We start from the raw sequence: 10,426 nt of genomic DNA on the forward strand, positions 1-10,426 counted from the left end.
TTCAAATACTCTGTATCTTTCCTGGTTTTTGTGTCTCCTTGTTCTATCAGTTGCTGAGAAAATTGTGTTACTCCCAGTGTGATTGCAAATATATCTATTTCTCCTTTTTGTTTAGTTAATTTTTGCTCTCTCTCTCTCTCTGCCCATATATATATGTGCTATTGGGTGCATATAAATGTGGAATTGTTATACCCTCTGGTGGACTGGCCCTTTTATATTATAAAATGTCTCTTTCCTTTAGGACTGCTCCTTGCCTTAAAATGTACTTTGATGTTAGCATAACTTTCTTTTGACTAGTGTGTCTTTCTTCAATTTTACTGAATCTTTGTATGTAAGGTGCATCCCTTATAAGTAGTGAGTTGCCAATTTGATATCACCAGATATCTAGTTGAACAATCTTTTATCTTTAAATAGGGATATTTAGGGACACCTGGGTGGCTCAGCGGTTGAGCTTCCGTCTTTGATTCAGGGCCCGATCCTGGAGTTCCGGGATCCAGTCCCACATTGGGCTCCCTGAGTGGAGCCTGGTTCTCCCTCTCCCTATGTCCCTGCCTCTCTCTTTCTGTGTCTCTCATGAATAAATAAACAAAATCTTTAAAAAATAAAAAATAGGAATATTTACTCAATTTAAATGTAATGTAATTACTGACATATTTGTGTATAAGTTCACCACTTTTATACTTTGTTTTCTACCTTTCCCCCTTCTTCCAGGAAGATCAATCTTTTCTGTTAAGGTCATTGCTGATGGGGTGATGGGTCATTGCTCCCCTATTGTGGAGGATAATCTTCAGTACTTGAAGTCTACTGATTTAACTGTTAGTTTCATCTTAAAAATTCCTCCAGAGAAACACCTACATTAATATTTGTCCAAATATCTGGGTACTGTGGCCTAGCCAAGTTGATACATAAAGGTGACCATTAGGAAAGCCCAGAGTACTTGACAGGCCCCTCCCTACAGTGGCTCTGAACCCAGTGGTTCTCTCCCTTGCCCAAGTCTGCCAAAAGCACTGTTAAGCTTTTTAGTCTCTTCGTTCCTCCTCAGCTGCTTCTTCTTTTTTCTTTTTTAAGATTTTATTTTTAAGTCATCTCCACACCAAACATGGTACTTGAACTCCCAGCCCTGAGATCAAGAGTTGCATGGTCCACTGACTAAACCAGCCTGGGGCCCCACTGCTTGATCAACTGCTTGATCAACTGCTCTAGCATGGAAAGATGCCTCAAGAGGAAGATGGCACAGAATACCAGATTTACCCAAATAAGTTTACTCTCTCTAGAGACCTGGCCTTTTATGTCCAGCCTGCTTTGGTAGTTCTAGGTGCCTTCAACCAGATATGCTTTCATATTTTATCCCAGTGGAGGATCATTGAGATGCTGAAATGGACATTTTATGAAATCCAACTCCCAATGAATAACTCTTAAACTTAGAATGGAGCAATGCCTCCATAAGATGAAAAATAATGCACATTATATTAAATAATACTAGAATAGGATCCTCAACGGTGTATTGGGAAAGAATATACTTCAATATTATCTGTGTAGCTAACAAAGCACAGTCACCTGGATCCCCCCTCAGATTTAATGAATCAGAACCTGTGGAGGTTGGAGGGGATGGGTTCAAAACACCAAACTAGACACATTTTAATTAAATACAAGGATCCCATTTGTAAGGGCAAACATTAAACACTGTTTTGCAAATTCTAAATAGTGTAATAAAAATACAAAAAATAAAAGGCAGAAATATTGGTTGAAATAAATATTTTCAGATGATATCTACCTAGAAAAGAAAAACTTCAAACTAATAAATTTATTTTTTTAAATATTTTATTTATTTGTTTATTTGACAGAGTGTGAGAGAGCACAAGCAGAGAAAGTGGCAGAGGGAGAGGGAGAAGCAGGCTCCCCAAAGAGCAGGGAGCCTGACACGGGGCTCGGTCCCAGGAACCTGGGATCATGACCTGAGCCAAAGGCAGACGCTTGCTTAACCAACTGAACCACCCAGGCACCCCCAAACTAATGAATCTAGTTAAATAACTAGATATGTGTGTATAATAATATATGTGTATATAATTAAAAATATATATTTCTTATACATCAGTAATGAGTTAGAAAATAGAATAAAGGGCAGCCCTGGTGGCCCAGTGGTTTGGCGCTGCCTTCGGCCCAGGGCCTGATCCTGGAGACCCAGGATCAAGTCCCACGTCAGGCTCCCCGTGTGGAGCCTGCTTCTCCCTCTGCCTGTGTCTCTGCCTCTCTCTCATGAATAAATAAATAAAATCTTTAAACAAAAAAAAAAGAAAATAGAATAAAAATGTTAATATAGTAGCAATAAAAATCTGAAAACCTAATTAAGAAAACAGAACTCTGCAGAATCTGAAGTCTACTGATTTAAAATATGATATGATATGGTATACTCAAACTGTGGAAAGAGCCAAGATGTCCACTGACAAGTAAATGGATAAAAATGATGTGATATATATACACAACAGAATATTACTCAGCCATCAAAAAGGACAAATACCTTTTGTCCTTCATGTAAATATAAAGGACGTTTACATCAATGTGAATGGAACTGGAGGGTATTATGCTGAGTGAAATAACTCAGAGGAAGACAATTTCCATATGGTTTCACTCATGTGAAATATTAGAAAGCACAGAGGATCATAGGGTAGGGAGGGAAAACTGAGTGGGAAGTCATCAGATAGGGAGAAAAACCACAAGAGACTCTTGACTATAGGGACACCTGGGTGGCTCTGTGGTTGAGTGTCTGCCTTTGGCTCAGGGTGTGATCCTGGGATCCAGGGATTAAATTCTATATCAGGTTCCCTGCTTCTCCCTCTGCCAGTGTCTCTGCCTCTCCCTTTGTGTCTTTCATGAATAAATAAATAAAATCTTAAAAAGAAAAAGAGAGAGAGAGAGAGACTCTTGACTATAGAAAACAAGCTGAAGGTTGATGGAGCAGAGATGTTTGGAGGGATGTGGTAATTTGGTGATGAGCATTAAGGAGGGCATGTGATGTGATAAGCGCTGGGTGTTATATGCAACTGATAAATCATTGCACACTATATATGAAACTAAGTATGTACTTTATATTGGCTAATTGATTTTAAATTTTAAAAAGAGAAAAGATTAATAACTGAAAAAATACACAAATTAATACATATTGGCAATAAACAAGAAAAGATGTGTAAAGAAAAGATGTGTAAATCGAGTATGGGACTTGATCCCGGGACTCCAGGATCACACCACGGGCCAAAAGCAGATGCTCAGCCGCTGAGCCACCCAGGCGTCCCAGCAAAATGATTTATAATTAAAATGTGCATTCTACTTGATCAGGAAATTTCTTTTTGGAATGTTCTAAGGAGATAATCCCAGAGGTTCACAAGCATAAGTGAAAACATATTCAACACAGTATTGTTTATAATAGTGACAAATTGGGGACGCCTGGGTGGCTCAGCAATTGAGTTGCCTGCCTTTGGCTCAAGGCATGATCCCAGGGTCCTGGAATCGAGCCCTGAATCAGACTGCATGGGGAGCCTGCTTCTCCCTCTGCCTATGTCTCTGCCTCCCTGTGTGTCTCATGAATAAATAAATAAAATCTTTAAAAAAAAAATAGTGACAAATTGGAAACTAGTCAGCCAAACAGTAGAAGATTGGTTCAGTAAATACATTGAAATATATGCAGCCAATAAAACAGATGCTGGTAAAAAAAAAACAAAACAAAACATATTTATGGGCACAGAAAAAAGAAATTCCAAGACATTGTGTTAGGTGGTAAAAGTGGGATTTGTTTATTTCTTCATGTAACCAACATTGAGAGCCCACATACGTCAGGGCCTCCTCTGGTGACAGGGAGATTCAGCAGTGAGGGAAAAAAAAAAAGTAAAAGTAACTCTTGCCTTCCTGGGGCCAACATTCTAGTGGCAAATGAAAGATAATAAGAAGTGAAATAAATTATGTAGTTATAAAGCTGTGTGTACAGGATAATACCATTTTTCTAAATGTGTATTTGTGTTGAAAATGTCTGCAAGGACTTTATTTAATTCATAGTGGCTTTCTGCATGGTGGAGATTTTTATTTTTCACTTCATACCTTTTATTCCCTGAAGTGTTTTGAATGAGTATTCCTTTTAAATCAGAAGAAGATAACTAAATTTCCATTTTGACAAAAATAAAATGGCAAAATAATGTCTGAATAAATGATACTCACTTTTGCCTTTCCTCAAAGAAATTAAAAGATCAACAACTGTCAAGTGGAAGAGATTTTTTGACATTAAAAAGAAGTGCATGAGGTGCCTGGGTGGCTCAGTTAGTTAAGCCTCTGACTCTTGATTTCAGCTCAGGTTATGATCTAAGAGTTGTGACATGGAGCCCTGCATCAGGCTCTGCAGGGGGCAGAGAGCCTGCTTAAGATTCTGTCTCTCTCACCCTACTCGCACACATACTATCTCTGTCTCTCTAAAACTAAGAAGGAGGAGGAGGAGGAGGAGGAGCAGCAGCAGCAGCAGCAGCAGCAGCAGTGGCAGCGGCACACAAATACTGATCAAAATCACAGTGATGTGGAGTAGCATTGCTGGTGGAGATGCAAAATTATACAACCATTTTGGAGAGCAGTTTGGAAGTCTCTTACAAAACTAAGCATACCCTCACCTAAATACCCAGCAGTCACACTCCTTGGTATACAAATGAGTTGAAAATTCACATCTATACAAATACCTGCTCAAGGGTGTTTGGAGAAGCTTTATTCTTAATTGACAAAATTTGGAAGCATCTAAGATGTCGTTCAGAGAGTGAATAGATAAACTGTGGTACATCCAGACAATAGATTATTATTCAGCACTAAAAAGAAATGAGCAATCAAACCATTAAAAGACATGAAAGGAACCTTAAATGCATATGACTAAGTGAAAAAAAGCCAATCTAAAAAGGCTACAAAAGGGGATCCCTGGGTGGCGCAGCGGTTTGGCGCCTGCCTTTGGCCCAGGGCGCGATCCTGGAGACCCGGGATCGAATCCCACATCAGGCTCCCGGTGCATGGAGCCTGCTTCTCCCTCTGCCTATGTCTCTGCCTCTCTCTCTCTGTCTCTCTGTGACTATCATAAATAAATAAAAATTAAAAAAAAAATTTAAAAAATGGTTTAAAAAAAAATAAAAAATAAAAAAAATAAAAAGGCTACAAAAAATAAAAATCCACATACTGTGCAATGCCAACTGTATGACATTCTTGAAAATGAAAACTATGGAGACTGTGAAAAAAATCAGTGACCGCCAGGAGTTGGAGTGGGTGGAGAGGGATAAATGGGGAGCACAGAGGATTTTTAGGACAGCAAAACTGTCCTGTATGACACTGTAACAATGGATACATATCACACATTTGTCAAACCCTATTGAATGTACATTAAAAGTGAACTCTAACATAAACTGTGGTCTTTGGGTGATAATGACATGTCAACATAGGTTCATCAATTATAACACATGTATCAGTTTGGTTTGGAATGTCGATAGTGAGGAAGGCTATGCATGGCAGGTAGGGCACGTATGGTAAATCTCTGTACTTTCTGCTCAATTTTTCATAAACCTACTCCAGAAAATAAAGTCTATTTAATTTTTTTTGAACACACAAGAGCTATCACCTCCTCTCCATTAGGATGGCTACTATCAAAAAATGTTAGTGAGGATGTGGAGAAATTGAACACTTATATGCTGTTGGTAGGAATGACAAATGGTGTAGCTGCTGCGGAAAACAGTGTGGTGGTTCCTTAAAAAAACTTAAAATTACTATGTCATCCAGGAATGCCACTTCTGAGTATAAACCCAAAAGAATTAAAAGCAGCGTCTTGAAGAGGTATTTGTTCATGTTCATTAGCAGCATTATTCACAGCAAACAAGAGGTGGAAATAACCCAAGTGTCCTTCAGTGGATGAATGAAGAAATGTGGAAAATGCCTGCAGTGGAATATTATTCAGCCTTAAAAAGGAAGGAAAGTCTGACACATGCTACCACATGCATGAATCTCGAGGACATGATGCTAAATGAAATAAGCCAGTCGCAGGGCAGCCCCAGTGGCGCAGCGGTTTGGCGCCGCCTGAAGCCTGGGGTGTGGTCCTGGAGACCTGGGATCGAGTCCCGCGTCGGGCTCCCTGCATGGAGCCTGCTTCTCCCTCCGCCTGTGTCTCTGCCTCTCTCTCTGTGTCTATGAATAAATGAATAAAATCTTTTAAAAAAATAAGCCAGTCACAAAAAGACAAACACTGTATGATCCCGTTTACATGAGGTACCCAAGTTTGTCAAAGTTGCACAGACAGAAAATAGACGGCTGGTTGCCAGAGGCTGGGGAAAGTTGTTGTTTAATGGGTACGAAGTTTATTTTTTGCAAGATGAAAACATTCTGGGTATTGTTTGCACAGTACAGTGAATATACTTCACATTAGCCAACTGAACACTTAAAAATAGTTAAGATGGTACATTTTATGTTACATGTAGCTTACCACAATTAAAAATAAAGAATAAAAAAATAAAAGAAGTGCTCAATCTTCCTAAGAATGTTGTGAAACACAGACACCAAAAAAGAAAGAACTTTGTTTTGTTTGTTTCTTTTGTTTTGTTTTTTAAGAAAGACCTTTGATTAAACTTCAGTAAAGCAAATGCTACCAGACAAAATCAAAAGGCAAATCAAAATGTTAAACTGGGAAAAAAATGCATATTTGCAATTGTTGGGATAGGCAAAAGGTAATAGTATCACTAATGAAACGTACCAAGAACTCTTACAATTCAAGAAGATCAAAGTGAACCATCCAATGGAAAAGTAGACGTGAACCAGGCATTCTCAGATAAAGACCAAAAAAATAAAGTTAATAAATGCCGGATGTGTTCATTCTCATTAGTTACCAAATAATTTTGCATTTTAATCTAATTTTATTTTTTCTAAGTTTTTTTTTCTAAGTATTTCTGAGTATTATTTTTTTCTAAGCCCAGCATGGAGCACAACTGCGGTTTAAACTCAAAACTCTGAGATCAAGACCTGAGCTGAAATCAAGAGTCAGAAACTTAACTGACTGAGCCCCTCAGGTGCCCCTGAAATTTAATTTTAAAACAAGAAGGTCGTGGGCCACCTGGCTGGCTCAGTCAATAGAGCATGTGCCTCTTGATCTCAGGGTCATGAGTTCAAGCCCCCCATTGGGCATAGAGCCTACTTAAAAAAATAAAATATGAAACAAGAAGATACTAAGTTTCTCCTTTTGAATTAGGAAAAATTTAAAAGATGGCTAATTGCCACGTGGTTCTTTTGGGCACAAGGAGAGCTGGAGAGGCTCAGTTGAGCTATTGCCCACTGAAGCAAACAACTCAAGATGCAAACACTTATTTCCAATTTTTCTTAAAAAAACAACAACAACATTGTGTGTATTACTTTTACAATTAGGAAAAAAACAATTCTAAGTTGATAAGTCATATGAAAATTACATATTTCCAAATGTAATAAATGTACTGGACCAAAAAAAAAATCATTGCTACACAATGTCTGAAGTGTGTGAAGAAGGAGGTGGTCTCATAAACTATTGGCAGGAATGTAAACTTGTACAACATTTTCAGAAGACAATTTGGCAGTTTCCACCAATATTTCAAATGTTTTTGCTTGGACGCCTGGGTGGCTCAGTGGTTGAGTATCTGCCTTTGGCTCAGGTTGTGATCCCAAGGTCCAGGATCCAGTCCCACATCGAGCTCCCTGCAGGGAGCCTGCCTCTCCCTCTGCCTGTGTCTCTGCCTCTCTCTCTGTATCTCTCATGAATAAGTAAATAAAGGCTTAAAAAAAAAGTTTTTGCTTGATCAAACAATTCTGTTTAAGAAAATTATTATATAGATACACATGCACATAAATGCACAAGTATAAAGTTTTATTAATTGCAACAATGTTTACATAAGTAAAAAATTGGATGATGGGACACCTGGGTGGCACAGCGGTTGAGCGTCTGCCTTTGGCTCAGGGCGTGATCCTGGAGTCCAGGGATCAAGTCCCACATCGGGCTCCCTGCATGGAGCCTGCTTCTCCCTCTGCTTGTGTCTCTGCCTCTCTCTGTGTGTCTCTCATGAATAAATAAATAAAATCTTTAAAAAAATGGAAATGACCCAAGAGTCCATCAATAGGATATTGTTTAAATAATTTATAGTATATCCCTACTACGAAAAACTATGCTAGGGTTTAAAAAATTATATGAACTGATTTGGAAAGACGCCCAAGAATATTATTAAAAGAATGTGGCAGGACGCTTGGGTGGCTCAGCAGTTGAGTGTCTGCCTTCAGCTCAGGATGTAATCCTGGAGTCCCAGGATGGAGTCCCACATCGGGCTCCCTGCATGAAGCCTGCTTCTCCCTCTGCCTGTGTCTCTGCCTCTCTCTCTCTCTGTCTCTCATGGTTAAATAAATCTTTAAAAAAAAGAGAGAGAATGTGGCAACTTTCAGAATAGTTGTAAAAATATATGTTATCATTCCATTTTTATAAAGCAATATAAAATTGGTAGAAAAATCTGGAAAAATCAGAAAGAATATACATCATACTGTTAACAGTGGCCACCTCTGATTCAGGTCTGTGTGAGATTGCAGGAGAGGTTTCCTTTCTAAAATACACGTTTTTGTACTCTTGAGGGTTTTTTTGCATTGAGTTTTGAAACCCCGGGTGGGGGGGAACAAATCTGAAATGTGGATTTCCTCATAGTATGAAAAATTGAGTACCTCTGGTACCTGATTTAGCCTCCTGCTCCCCCCGCACCCCCACTTCTCTCTGTCAAAGTCCAGGCAGACTGCACCTCCCTAAGAATTTCCTCAGAGCTTCGGTTTATTCAGATGGCTTTCCTTTCTGATCTCTGGGCTCCTTGGACCCGAATCACAACGAACTCCCTTTGATTACAGGTTCCTTATTGTTGACTCTGCCAACCAGGTATGAACATCCTGGCCTCAGTGCTGAGTGCTTAGAAGGAAACAGAGCCAACCCTGACACTGTGAAGGGAAGTGATGCCCACCTTGGATTCCTGATCAGGATGAGAGAGCCTGATGCCCTGTACCCCACCCATGGAGGGAGATTCAGGAGCTCCTGACCCGGCCTGAGCTCCTAGCTTGGCCGGCGAGGACTGACAGCACTCTATCCCTGCTGGACAGCTCCTACCTTGTCTGTGGCCTTGCATGCCCCACCATCTAGTGAGGGCTTTTGCAGGGATCTAAAAGGCTCAGGGAAGCTTCCCGTGAGGCCCAGGATTTAGACCTCACACTAAGCACTCTGGCTAATTGTCAAAATGTAAGTATACCTCACGATGGCTAGTGGCCCTTCCTCACAGGGGACAACCACAAGCCCTCGTGTAAAGCCTTCCCTAACCTATCCTCTGGTTTCTTTCACACCTTATCCACACTTCTATTAATCCTCAGTTCAGGGATCCCTGGGTGGCGCAGCGGTTTGGTGCCTGCCTTTGGCCCAGGGCGCGATCCTGGAGACCCGGGATCGAATCCCACATCGGGCTCCCGGTGCATGGAGCCTGCTTCTCCCTCTGCCTGTGTCTCTGCGCCTCTCTCTCTCTCTGTGACTATCATAAATAAAAAAAAAAAAAAAAAAAAATTTTAATCCTCAGTTCATGAGGAAGACAGACCTGTACGAGGCCATTGCCCCAGGATACCCAAAACCAGGTAGAAGTCCCATGCAGTGTCCCCGGAGTGGGTGCAGTTGCACCTGTCTGGACAGCTGAAGGGAAATGTCATTCATACCTGGAAAAGAAATCCAGCATGCCCTCCTTCCCTGCTGCCCTCCACACAAGCTCCTTAGTCTTGGGCTGAGTCACGAAGGGGGCAGTATTCCCAGGACACCTTAAGCAGGTATTTGATGCATGCCTCTTCTGGTGAAGGATAGGTATCCTGGGCACCCCCAGAGTTTCTGATTCCACCCATCTGGGTGGAGCATGAGAATGTGCATTTCTAACAGGTTACCAGGTCATGCTGGTGCTGCCTTCTGGTAAGGCTGACGACCACACTTGGGAATTTCTGGCTTTGAAGATGAAGCAGAATCAGGAAGACCAGTGTCAAGAAGCTGTGTCAGGACAGAGCCTGAAGCAGAGCAGGGCTAGCAGGGGTGAATGGCAGGCTGCAGAGCTGAGGGGGCATCTCCAAGAGGAGGGCCACCAGGAAGGGAGCCCAGCTGGTTGCAGAGCATGAAGGAGAGACTAGTGTCTAGACTGGCCTGGAGTCTCCAGCCCAAAGGACCAAAGGGAAAGACTCTGAGGTAGAGAACCCAGTAGACCCAGCAGTGTTGAGGAGGGGACAGGGCTCAGGTTTGGAGGGTCATCTAGGGTGAGGACCCCAGGGATGTCCGAAAGGCACCCAGTAATTTCCATCTGGATTAATCATCAGGTGTAAGGACTGTGGGAATGTGGGGCTGAGAGGACCTGCCCCA

This window comes from Canis lupus, chromosome 12 (assembly GCF_048164855.1).
Source record: "Canis lupus baileyi chromosome 12, mCanLup2.hap1, whole genome shotgun sequence".
In the NCBI taxonomy this organism is placed as follows: Eukaryota; Metazoa; Chordata; class Mammalia; order Carnivora; family Canidae; genus Canis; species Canis lupus.